This window comes from Manduca sexta, chromosome 7 (genome assembly GCF_014839805.1).
Source record: "Manduca sexta isolate Smith_Timp_Sample1 chromosome 7, JHU_Msex_v1.0, whole genome shotgun sequence".
Lineage (NCBI taxonomy): Eukaryota > Metazoa > Arthropoda > Insecta > Lepidoptera > Sphingidae > Manduca > Manduca sexta.
In genome coordinates, this window is record NC_051121.1 from 401,074 (window position 1) to 411,885 (window position 10,812).

The 10,812-nt window shown below is 34.1% G+C and overlaps 1 non-coding gene across 1 annotated transcript in view; it reads right to left on the minus strand.

Annotated features, from left to right (window-relative positions):
• The window catches only part of LOC115455558, a 33,573-nt gene extending 23,114 nt beyond the window's left edge, over window positions 1–10,459 (minus strand). Inside the window, exon 1 of the transcript XR_005111964.1 lies at window positions 10,365–10,459. This is a non-coding gene — a transcript (leucine-rich repeat, immunoglobulin-like domain and transmembrane domain-containing protein 2). The remainder of the gene's footprint in view (window positions 1–10,364) is intronic.
• Between the last annotated feature and the right edge of the window lie 353 nt (window positions 10,460–10,812).

Here is a 10,812-nt window from a genome sequence, read left to right on the forward strand (position 1 = left end):
CGCACTGCATTTGTAACGCAACTACGCCACCGAGACAGACATTCAAACTTCATTGCAAGTTGGATAAAATCTGACAAATACTTCTGAAATGTTCGTCAAACTAAAAAGATAGTTTTGTTACACTGGATAGCATTTTCGGGGCTCAAATTTGTGTAAAAAGTTTCTCTCCATTTGCAGAAATATGACGAATGTTGGATATATTTGTAATTTATGCCAACATAGTTTCTTTCACATACCATGTATGGGTATGTTTTCTTTACATTATGTAAATAAATGAACCACTTTTTTAAGCGACCAGATGAAGCACACTCCTACGTATTTAAGCTTTCGAAGCTTCGAACGTAAGACTCTGGCATGAACTTTTGAAATTGAGAAAACGACACTAATAATAGAAAAAAGTATTTAATATATTGAAAGAAAGTTTTATTATAACGCATTATCTAGTTAAACAAAAATTTTACTTAAATATTGTACTTTAATAAGGTTTATTTAAAAACGAACAATATAAAACCCACACGTATAGTCCCTCACTTAATTTTTAATGTTCGTAGTTCAGCCGTTTACACAGATTAAAAGTGGCCAAGAAACGAGTGAATTTTTCCGTCCGCCCCTAATGAACCCATTTGCACTCAACGGGTGTTTCACAGCTATTTGTACTGTAAATACGCTATTGGGAGTTTGTAAGCTCCCGAGAGGTTTGATTAAACAAACACGTACTCGGCAGTAAGTATACATCGTGTTATAGAATGCGATGCAATCGGTTATCACTTTCGCTGTGGCAGGTTGTTGCTTGGGCCTTTGCTCGCGTCATGAATGTTATAATCAATAATAAAGTTTGCGTTGGGTTTGAATAGTATACTTATATATTTATATTGCATTGAATAACGAGACGAACTCTCCGTTTGTCTGATGGTAAGCGATAGCACCGCCCATAGTAGAAACACCATCCAACACCTTGAATTACAAAGTATTGTTTGGTATCCCACTGCGCTCGCCATCTTGAGACATGAGATGATAAATCTTATTATGTCCAGTAGTTTTCACGTATGTTCTTCATTATTTAACGGATATTAACTCATAAAGTAAATTTGGTTTCTGCCAATTCGATATAGGTTTTGACAGGTTCGAAATAAATCATCTTTCTCTTCCAATAACTTAATTCAAGACTATCACCTAGACACTTAGCGTCCATATAAGTTTGATATAAATTGGTCGTTCAGAAGTCGAAATTTTACCGCCGAGTTAATTGTAACATTTAAAGAATGTTGTAGCTGTGGCATAGTTTGTCTGCATACGTGTTCCCTTCTTGCTGTAACCTGGGGTCATTCAAGCGGGAGCGTAGAGAAGCAATAATGCAGGCCGACATGACTGTACCGACCGTCCGGGGATGCTTGTATCATTTGTCGGTCGGCACTTTCTATGGTTTCGCTTAACACCCCTCAGCTTCGATAAAAAAAATAATGATACATTTTATTTTCTGCACCATTAAGTATGTGAATTTTGACCTTGTCAAATCTCACTCCTCCGTGCGTACAATACGTTTAAAACGGAGTACAAAGTTTTTATTCACGTATATGTTTTTTGTGGTATCCAAGGCTTAAGGGAATATTCATTGTGTATCCTCGAGACAGCATGCTTGTTTGAACGTGTTATACCAAATTTCTTGCCCGTTCTACTGTGTTGGGAACACCTTTCCGAACTGTTGGTGGTACGGACTCTAAACAATGTCTAGATTCCGTAGAAGGTGTTTTTGAACCAGATTATCAGTGTATGCGTCTAAAGACTAAGTAACCAAACGGCTAAATTGTGGTGTTATTGCATCTACGATTTAGAGATCCTATATGTCAAGCAACTATCGCTTGCTTTGCCGTACATTGGCATTGCCAAAACAAAAATACACATAAAAAAATATTACACGTCACTGCAAATTATATAAAGTCGATGTCTTAAGTTATAGCTTTAAATCGCGTCTGAATTAAAAACTCTCCATTTCGCAACATAGATTTGTAACTTTACGCGACGTTCAAGCAGTAAGTGGAGCCAAGTTTGGCATTCGGGCCGAAATCTACGCGCATATTCCTAACTTAGTCGGAGCAAACAATGCTAAGTTGGGAATAACACACAAATATTTGTATTGAGAGGGTTAACATTATTGTTTGTCGTACAACCTAAGTGCTTAAGCCGTACACTCACGCCGTGTGTTCAAGTGTAGGCAGAGACGCAACTGGTGACCCAACACTCACATATATATATTATAAAACAAAGTCTTCAAAAGCTGTCTGTATGTGATCGATTTTTTCAAAATCTTCTGAACGGGTTTTTTACCGTTTTTATTAAAAGATGGTGCAGTTCTTGAGAAAAGTTTAGGTTAATAGTACTGAAATAACGATTACTGTTGAAGTGGTCGTGGGGTTTGCAAAAAATCTCGTGGGTCGAGATTTACGATCAAGTAAAGCATGGTTATTAGAATCCAAAGATAAAACAGTATACCTAGTTACTTACAGACCAGACATCAGCACCTAATTTGTGCTTTAAAGTTATTTCCAATTAGTAATGAATTGTCTTATTTGCAATGTCCGTGTGATAAGATGTCACAGCGTCCTTAGATATTACTATATAAATAACATATTTACGGAAGATATATGCTAATATGAGCATGAAAAACGCTAAATTTCTGTATAAAAATAGTATTTATATAATAATCTTAGAGCTCTATGTTAGAATCCATAATTGAGGCGACTAGTTTCAAAACCGGCAATCTGACGTTTTAAAAAATGTTGGTAAATAAAAAAAATATCCTATTTTCTTTGTATTATCCTTGTCATTAAAAAAACTAATTTATATAGCATCTTAGATAAGTAATAGATCTAGTAAACCCTATTTTAACATTATTGATTCTGTAAAAGTCACAAAATCAGTTTTAATTTTACAGATTGCCTACCTTCATACCAAATTTTACAGAATGCTGTTTTTGAAACTAGTCGATTAAATTGTCACACATCTAAAAATCGAATCTAGAATCTAACGGTTCGTAGGCCAATTACGCTGCAAACAAATTAGGCGACAAATTAATAATCATAAATTCGGCTTTAAGGCTTCAACTCAAGGATAAATTTTGGCTTTTGACTTTAAATATGAAGCCGTTTTTCAAAGCGATAGTTTTCTTCATTTAAATTGGTTTGAAAAGCTCATTTGTTCGATTTTGAGCATTTGAGTAATTCGTAGATTGAGCTCATTAAGCCCACATAAAGGATTTAATCTATGTGTTTGCTTAATTATACTATAAGCAAATAAATTATTATCGCTATTTAATGCTAAAAATGTAATATTAGCCCTGTCCCTCTGGTGGGCACGGGCCTCCTCTACTACTGAGATGGATTAGGCCTTAGTCTACCACACTGGTCTAGTGCGTATTCACATACCCTCAAAATTCCTAGAGAGACCTTCTCAGGTATGCAGGTTTCCTCACGATGTTTCCCTTCACCTTTAAAGCAAGCGATAATTCACAAAAAATATACGCATAATATTAGAAAATTCAGAGGTGTTTGCCTTTTGGGTTTTGAACCTGCGGACATCCGGCAGTCCGTTCCACTCCCAACTAGGTTATCGCCGCTTGCTAAGTTATAATTAAAAATTAAATATTACCTTGCAAAATGTAAATGTACCCCTTTTGAAATTAGTTTCAGTGAAATTCTATATTTTAGTATTATTTAATAGAATGTTATAGTTAATTTTATTTTATGCAAACTTCAATTGTCAAGAGACAAGCGTAGTTCGTTATAGAACTTTGTAATTCAAAGTTAGGTACGATGTTAAGATGCTTCCGAGCAAAATAACGCGCTAACAGTGTTTTTAGATGCTATATTTATTTATATAGAAAAAAATTAAACATATTTTACAATATGTTATGTTTACTTTGGTTGTTTATTTTTTTTTTTTATAATGTGGATATTGTTTCCATTAATTACGTAATGAAAATGCTACTCAAATTATTGAATGCACGCATCGCTCGTACTAAAATTATTGATTATAGACTTGCCTATCACATCATAGGACGGAACACTTAGTCTATAGTAGGAGGCTTGATTGCAGATCTGCCTACCCTTCGTGGATAAAGGCGTAATGGTGCAGACACACGGAAAAACTGAAAATAACTTATTATTCACACAAAATGTAAAGTTTATAACATTTTATTACGTAACCAAGCCACCAACGTAACTTGCACATAGCCATTATATTCTCGGAAATGAATTCTCCCTCGGGATAAATATAATCAGACCGCTCGCGGCTAACAATAGCTACAACATAAACAAATGTTGACGCCTGTGTTCCCAAAAGACAGCCAGACATGTAACTGGTAGAGTTTGACGAGTTTATTTTGTCACAAAATAGGTGATCCTATGTTATCAGAAGAACAGAGTTATACAATTTAAATAAAACTATTTTTCGAAAAAATAATTAAAAAAATAAAAAAGCACGAAAAAATTTGAAATGTATTAATACATATCCAATTAAGTATCGAATTATTTTCTTGGTGTAAGTTGTAAATACTTTATCGTATTGTGTATTACCTAATGGTGTTACGAAATAAAAACATTTATTGCGGTTTTTTATAATATAATTGTCTTCCGAAGAAATCCCGTCCACCATGAAGGCTGCAAAGTTTTCGAAACGTCAGGAGAAAATTATAATATAAAGAACCGCGGTAAAGTCCGTAATATAGTTTTATTTCAATGTCTATCTTTCGCGTAAACATAAGAAATCATTATAGTCTTTTTTATACGGTAATGGGAAAATGTTCCCATTGTAGTTGATAGTAAGTGGAGTGGAGTGTAATAGAATGTCAACTGATGACAGATGATTACCCCTCGACAGTCGACACAATTATGCCGGCATGTCGGAGCCGGATATAAACAAGCTGATCCCGAAATGCGACATACATGAGTGAGTCACTATGGTAGATTTAACACCTCGGTTACGGTGGTTGCTATCCTGGCGGGTAAAACATATCCTAGATTCTAAAACATTATTTTCACACATTACAATGTCTAGAGTGTGTCTCTAATTACATTATACTACAGCCTGTATAAATTATGATATAATACAATACGAAAGAAATTAGAACAATGATAAATACAAAATGTTCTGAATAAATTGTATGTTGAAATTATAGACAATTTTCATTTGTATCTTAGAGTATATTTTTGGAATCGGTATATTAAGCATTGTTATCGTATTTGTTTATTACTGTGGCTGAAAATTATATATTTTAAGTACAGTATAATCCATTTATTATGTTTTTGCCTATATTAACCAATCGACTATTATGACGTAATTACACAATGAAGTTTGGTTTTCACATAAAATTCTTTGTAAAAAACTAGCAAGTAATGGATTCAAACTGTTTCATTAATGTGTTCATTCCTCATCATACGACATATTAAATATCTTACACAGATTTTAATTAAAACAATTTCAGCTGATTCAAACCGAACTTCTACATTATACGTTTCAATGATATACTATATCCGATTTGTTTCGCCGGTAGCCCCGGCACAGCGCCAAGAGGTCTCATATCGCTCCCGCGGGATAAGTTACGTTTTCCGGGAACGAAGGATATTTCACTATTAATATGTAGGATTATGAATTATGATCTAAGATCTGATATGGCTGAACGGCTATTGCTTTTGAAATGTAACAGCCTAGTTAATTTTGTAGTAGCTGATATGTAAAAATATCTTGCAGCTTTTCAAATTTGATATTTATTTGTAGTTTATCAGGGATTAAGTATTTATATGTATTTTCATATAAACACTCACACCTTCATCTAAAAGGGGTAGGTAGAGACCATTGAATGCTACATGCCATGACTTAGCCACACTTCTTTTGCCCCTCCTACATTTATAGTTCTCATCATCAAAAAAACAAATATTTCGTACTGAAATTGGTGCGCCAGAATATGGCGGGGCGGTACATCATATTTCAGATATAATATCGGCAAAATGTGAAGCAGTAATTTTATAAAAAGCTCTCATATTTTTTTCATACGTGAATAGCCTAATAATCAATTTCGATAAGTATAATTCCATAACAAAGATCAAACACACAAAGCTGCAAGAAAAACCTAGTACGTAAGGACTTCAATGCTAACATCCATACGCACAACAAATAGATTTCAATCACAATTCTATTCACTCATCTGAACCAAATTATAAGAAACTCAAAGGGTTCTCATTCTTTGGAATAACCCGAACGAATTTCGCCTTTTGATCTCGGGTATATTGTAATTTATATTTTATATACAAGGAGATTAGTTGGAAACGTATGTTTGCTTACGTAAATACGAAAATGTGGAAATTTTACTATTTTATATAATCGTTTGATGTAAACCTATTGCTCAAAGTAGCAAAATTATTCAGAAATTATAATTAACCGAATTTGTGGAAATTTTACTATTTTATATAATTGTTTGATGATAAACCCACTGCTTAAAGTAGTAAGATTATTGAGTAATTTTAATTAACTAGCGGGCCCAGTAGATATTAATTTGCCTTAAAAAGGAGGTAAATTCCTAGAACTAGAGAACATTCAACATCAATCGGTGGTAGGTCTCTCATATGTGAGAGTCCGCCTGGGTAGGTACTACCGCATTGCCTATTTCTACCGCCAAGCAGCTGTGTGTAGTCAATTTTGTGTTATAGGACATTTGTAACCAGTGTAACTACTGGATATAATGAGACTTAACATCTCATGTCTCAGGATGTCGAGCGCAGTGGAATACCGAACAATACTTTGTAATTCAAGGTGTTGGATGGTGTTTCTACTATGGGCAGTCGTATCGCTTACCACCAGGCAAACGGCAACTTTATCTCGACATTCAAAATAATAAAAAATTCCATCGGGTCGAATTGTAAATCTTAATGATCTAGGGGCCCATTTGAAACACCCATAAAAAGTCATCAAAATCACTCTAATAGTTTAGGGGGAGTTCAGTGATACACACGTATAGAACATTTTTTTATGATATAAATCTATACTATTATATAAAGCTGAAGAGTTTGTTTGTTTGTTTGTTTGTTTGAACGCGCTAATCTCAGGAACTACCGGTCCAAACTGAAAAATTCTTTTTACGTTGGATAGCCCTTTGTTCGTGGAGTGCTATAGGCTATATATCATCACGCTATACCCAATAGGAGCGGGGCAGTAATGGCAAATCTCAGGAACTACCGGTCCAAACTGAAAAATTCTTTTGCGTTGGATAGCCCTTTATTCGTGGAGTGCTATAGGCTTTATATCATCACGCTATACCCAATAGGAGCGGGGCAGTAATGGCTAATCTCAGAAACTACCGGTCCAAACTGAAAAATTCTTTTTGCGTTGGATAGCCCTTTATTCGTGGAGTACTATAGGCTATATATCATCACGCTATACCCAATAGGAGCGGGGCAGTAATGGCTAATCTCAGGAACTACCGGTTCAAACTGAAAAATTCTTTTTGCGTTGGATAGCCCTTTGTTCGTGGAGAGCTATAGGCTATATATCATCACGCTATATTCAATAGGAGCGGAGCAGTAATGGCTAATCTCAGGAACTACCGATTCGAACTGAAAAAATATTTTTGTGTTGGATAGCCCTTTATTTGTTGACCGCTATAAGCTATATATCATCACGCTATGACCAATAGGAGCGGAGCAGTAATGGAAATCTCAGGAACTACCGGTTTGAACTGAAAAAATCTTTTTGTGTTGGATAGCCCTTTGTTCCTGGAGTGCTATAGGCTATATATCATCATGCTATGACCAATAGGAGCGGAGCAGTAATGAAACATGTTGCAAAAACGGGGAAAATTATGAGTTTTGAGAGCTTCCGTTGCCTGCGCTGCGTAAACGATTAAAGTTATGCAACAATGATGTATGACGGGATTGTTTCACTTAAAAAGTTCTAAATAATATAACAAAGACCCCGCTGCATCTGTCTGCCTTAACGTGTTAAACTCAAAAACTACCTAACGTATTAAGATGAAATTTGGTATGGAGACAGTTTGAGACCCTGGGAAGAACATAGGCTCCCGGGAAACTACTATTTATAACGGAAAACTTTAGCCTGAAAAACTTTATAACGCGGGCGGAGCCGCGAGCAAAAGCTAGTCTAAAAATAAAAAATTTCAAACTTACAGATATTTATTCAAGGTGAATGTTCAATGTCAAACAACAATTAACTCAGTTATAAGTGCTTTATGAAATGTCCCTCGGTAAATCAACTTTGTAGATAAGATACAATTTTATTCTAAAATAACTCATATGACTATTGTATTTCAAGTATCAAGATTTTTCACAATAGTTGATAAATTATATTTTAATACTTCAGATAGTATTCTTAGGATTCTATTATAAGTACTTATTCCTAAGAGCTTAGCTTTCGAGGACTAAGACTTAGTCATTGTAAATATAATAGAAAGTAGATAATATGAAACAAAAAGAAGATATTTTTTATGATCTACACTTTAGTAAGCTTCGCACATTCCTAAACCCGAAGACTTCGTCCTTCGTCTATCGCAATAAGATCTTGTAGTAAATATATCCCACGATTCCTTCAAGTTCAATCAGCAGACAGCTGCTAGATTCCTATTCATCAAACGTGAAGTTAAAATAGTTGTTAACTATTCCGAAATTTTTCAATTTTCTTAATTGTTCTCTCCGTAAGAAGCTTCTACAGAGTATTCGAAAACTTGAAAGAAAAATATTGACCTCGGTTGGCATTTTCGATTGAAAAAAAAAACTGTCAATGAAGATGATTAACAGGAATAGAAAAAATGTCGGCTCCAAAATTAAATAAAGTTACACAATTCAAAAAAAACTATGGCTAAATTATTGATCATATTATAGTAAATAATTTTTAAAGTGCTGACGAAATATTGCATTTCAAATGTGGTCTAACTTGAGATAGAATTCTGTTTGAGAGGGAAATGTTAACTAGGAAAGCGGCTGCAGTAGGAAATTGTTGTTTAAGCTTTAGTCAACAAAATCTAGTTAGCGTTCAGGTGACACTCTAGTTGGGTAAATATTTACATTAATTACTTACGTAGAATAACATTATACATATAATACCTAGGGAAATTGATGTAAGGCAGCTAGCTCTTAAAACTAAGTTAAATCGTTTAAAAATATATAATATGGCGAACATCTAATTAATGTAAGGTCTCTCGTATGTGAGAGTCCTTTTGGGTAGGTACCACCGCAATGTCTATTTCTGCCGCCAAGCATAAGTGTGTAGTCACTGTTGTATTCCGGTTTGAAGGACATTGTAGCCAATGTAACTACTGGACATAATAAAACTTAACATCTCACGTCTCAGGATAGCGAGTGCAGTGGATTACCACAAAATACTTTCGTAATTCAAGTGTTTCTACTGTTTATGGGTGGTCGTATCGCTTAGCAGGCAAAAGGTAAGCTCGTCTCGTCAGTCAAAATAATAAAAAAAGGAAACATTGAAGGTATTACCAAAGTGAAACAAGTTGAGGAAGAAATTGTTGTCTGTCTTAAATTTATTTAACTAATCATTTTCGATAGAAGAAGACTTTATGTTATCTCACTTACTTCTACATTTTCCGCATGATATTTTAATTTGAAACATGCAATCGATTTAACAATGATTTGTTTAAATATTGATTGTTAATTTTTTTATGGTAGGCCGCGGCTTAGCTGGGCTTCTAAAATACCCAACATCTATGGACGATGATCATTTACCACTAGGTTGTCTAATAACTCGTCGGCCTTTGGAAGCAATAAAAACATATATTGGTAAGAGAATGGGAAGCATTACATTTCGATACACTATTCAGTCCCTTAGTCATTTGCGACATTAATTAAATTATTTGAATTATTTCTAGGTAACGACTTTTCCATTTTCGCTGAAAATGATATCGTAGTATTCAAATTAAAAATTTCACGTAACTTTTGTATTCATAATAATGTAATTACTAATGTTTTAATTAAAATGACCCATTGCACTATTATAATTGGATCTTTTTTTTTAGTTTAACATTAAATAGGTATAATAATTTATTTTATTTTTGGGCATTAAAATTAATTGTTTTAATTATGTAATTCAATTAAGGTAAAATCACATAAACCACCAATTGCGAGACGTAACTTTGCACGCACGTATATTATTAATGTATTATAAAATAAATCACAAATATTAATAAATATATATTTCATAACACATTAACACACGTATTAAGTTCTTTTTAATAATATTCATTAGTAACTCTACACACATAAATACCCTCTAACGATAATTTCAAAACAGTTCCGACAACCATAACAATAAACACAGCACGTTCTAAATTTAAAAATACTTACTTATACAACGAACATTCCCGTGGCACATCACTAGCACATCACTCACAATCCCGGGGCGGTACGTGCGCGCCCGACGCAGTCCCGCGTCCATCTGAGCCTCGAGGCCCAACAACAATACGATAATAAGAAAATCTTGGGATGTGGTGCGGCTTACAATGATTTAAAGCCGCTAGATGGCGCCACGGATTGAGTGCCGGCTTTAATGAGTTTATGGAAGCCGATACTCAGTTTTGAGTTCAGGGTGATTTTTGTTATGTTTATAGCGTAATGAGTGAAAAGCGTAATTTTATTGTAGGATTTTTATAGTAGTTTCTTTATTCGTTTTCAATAATTCTCACAGTTAAAATTTGTGTTTATGAGAAATATGTTGGTGTATTTTGATGTATCGGTGGTATTTATTTATTTAATATTTGGGAAACAAACAGAAAATATCAAGTATAAATAATTA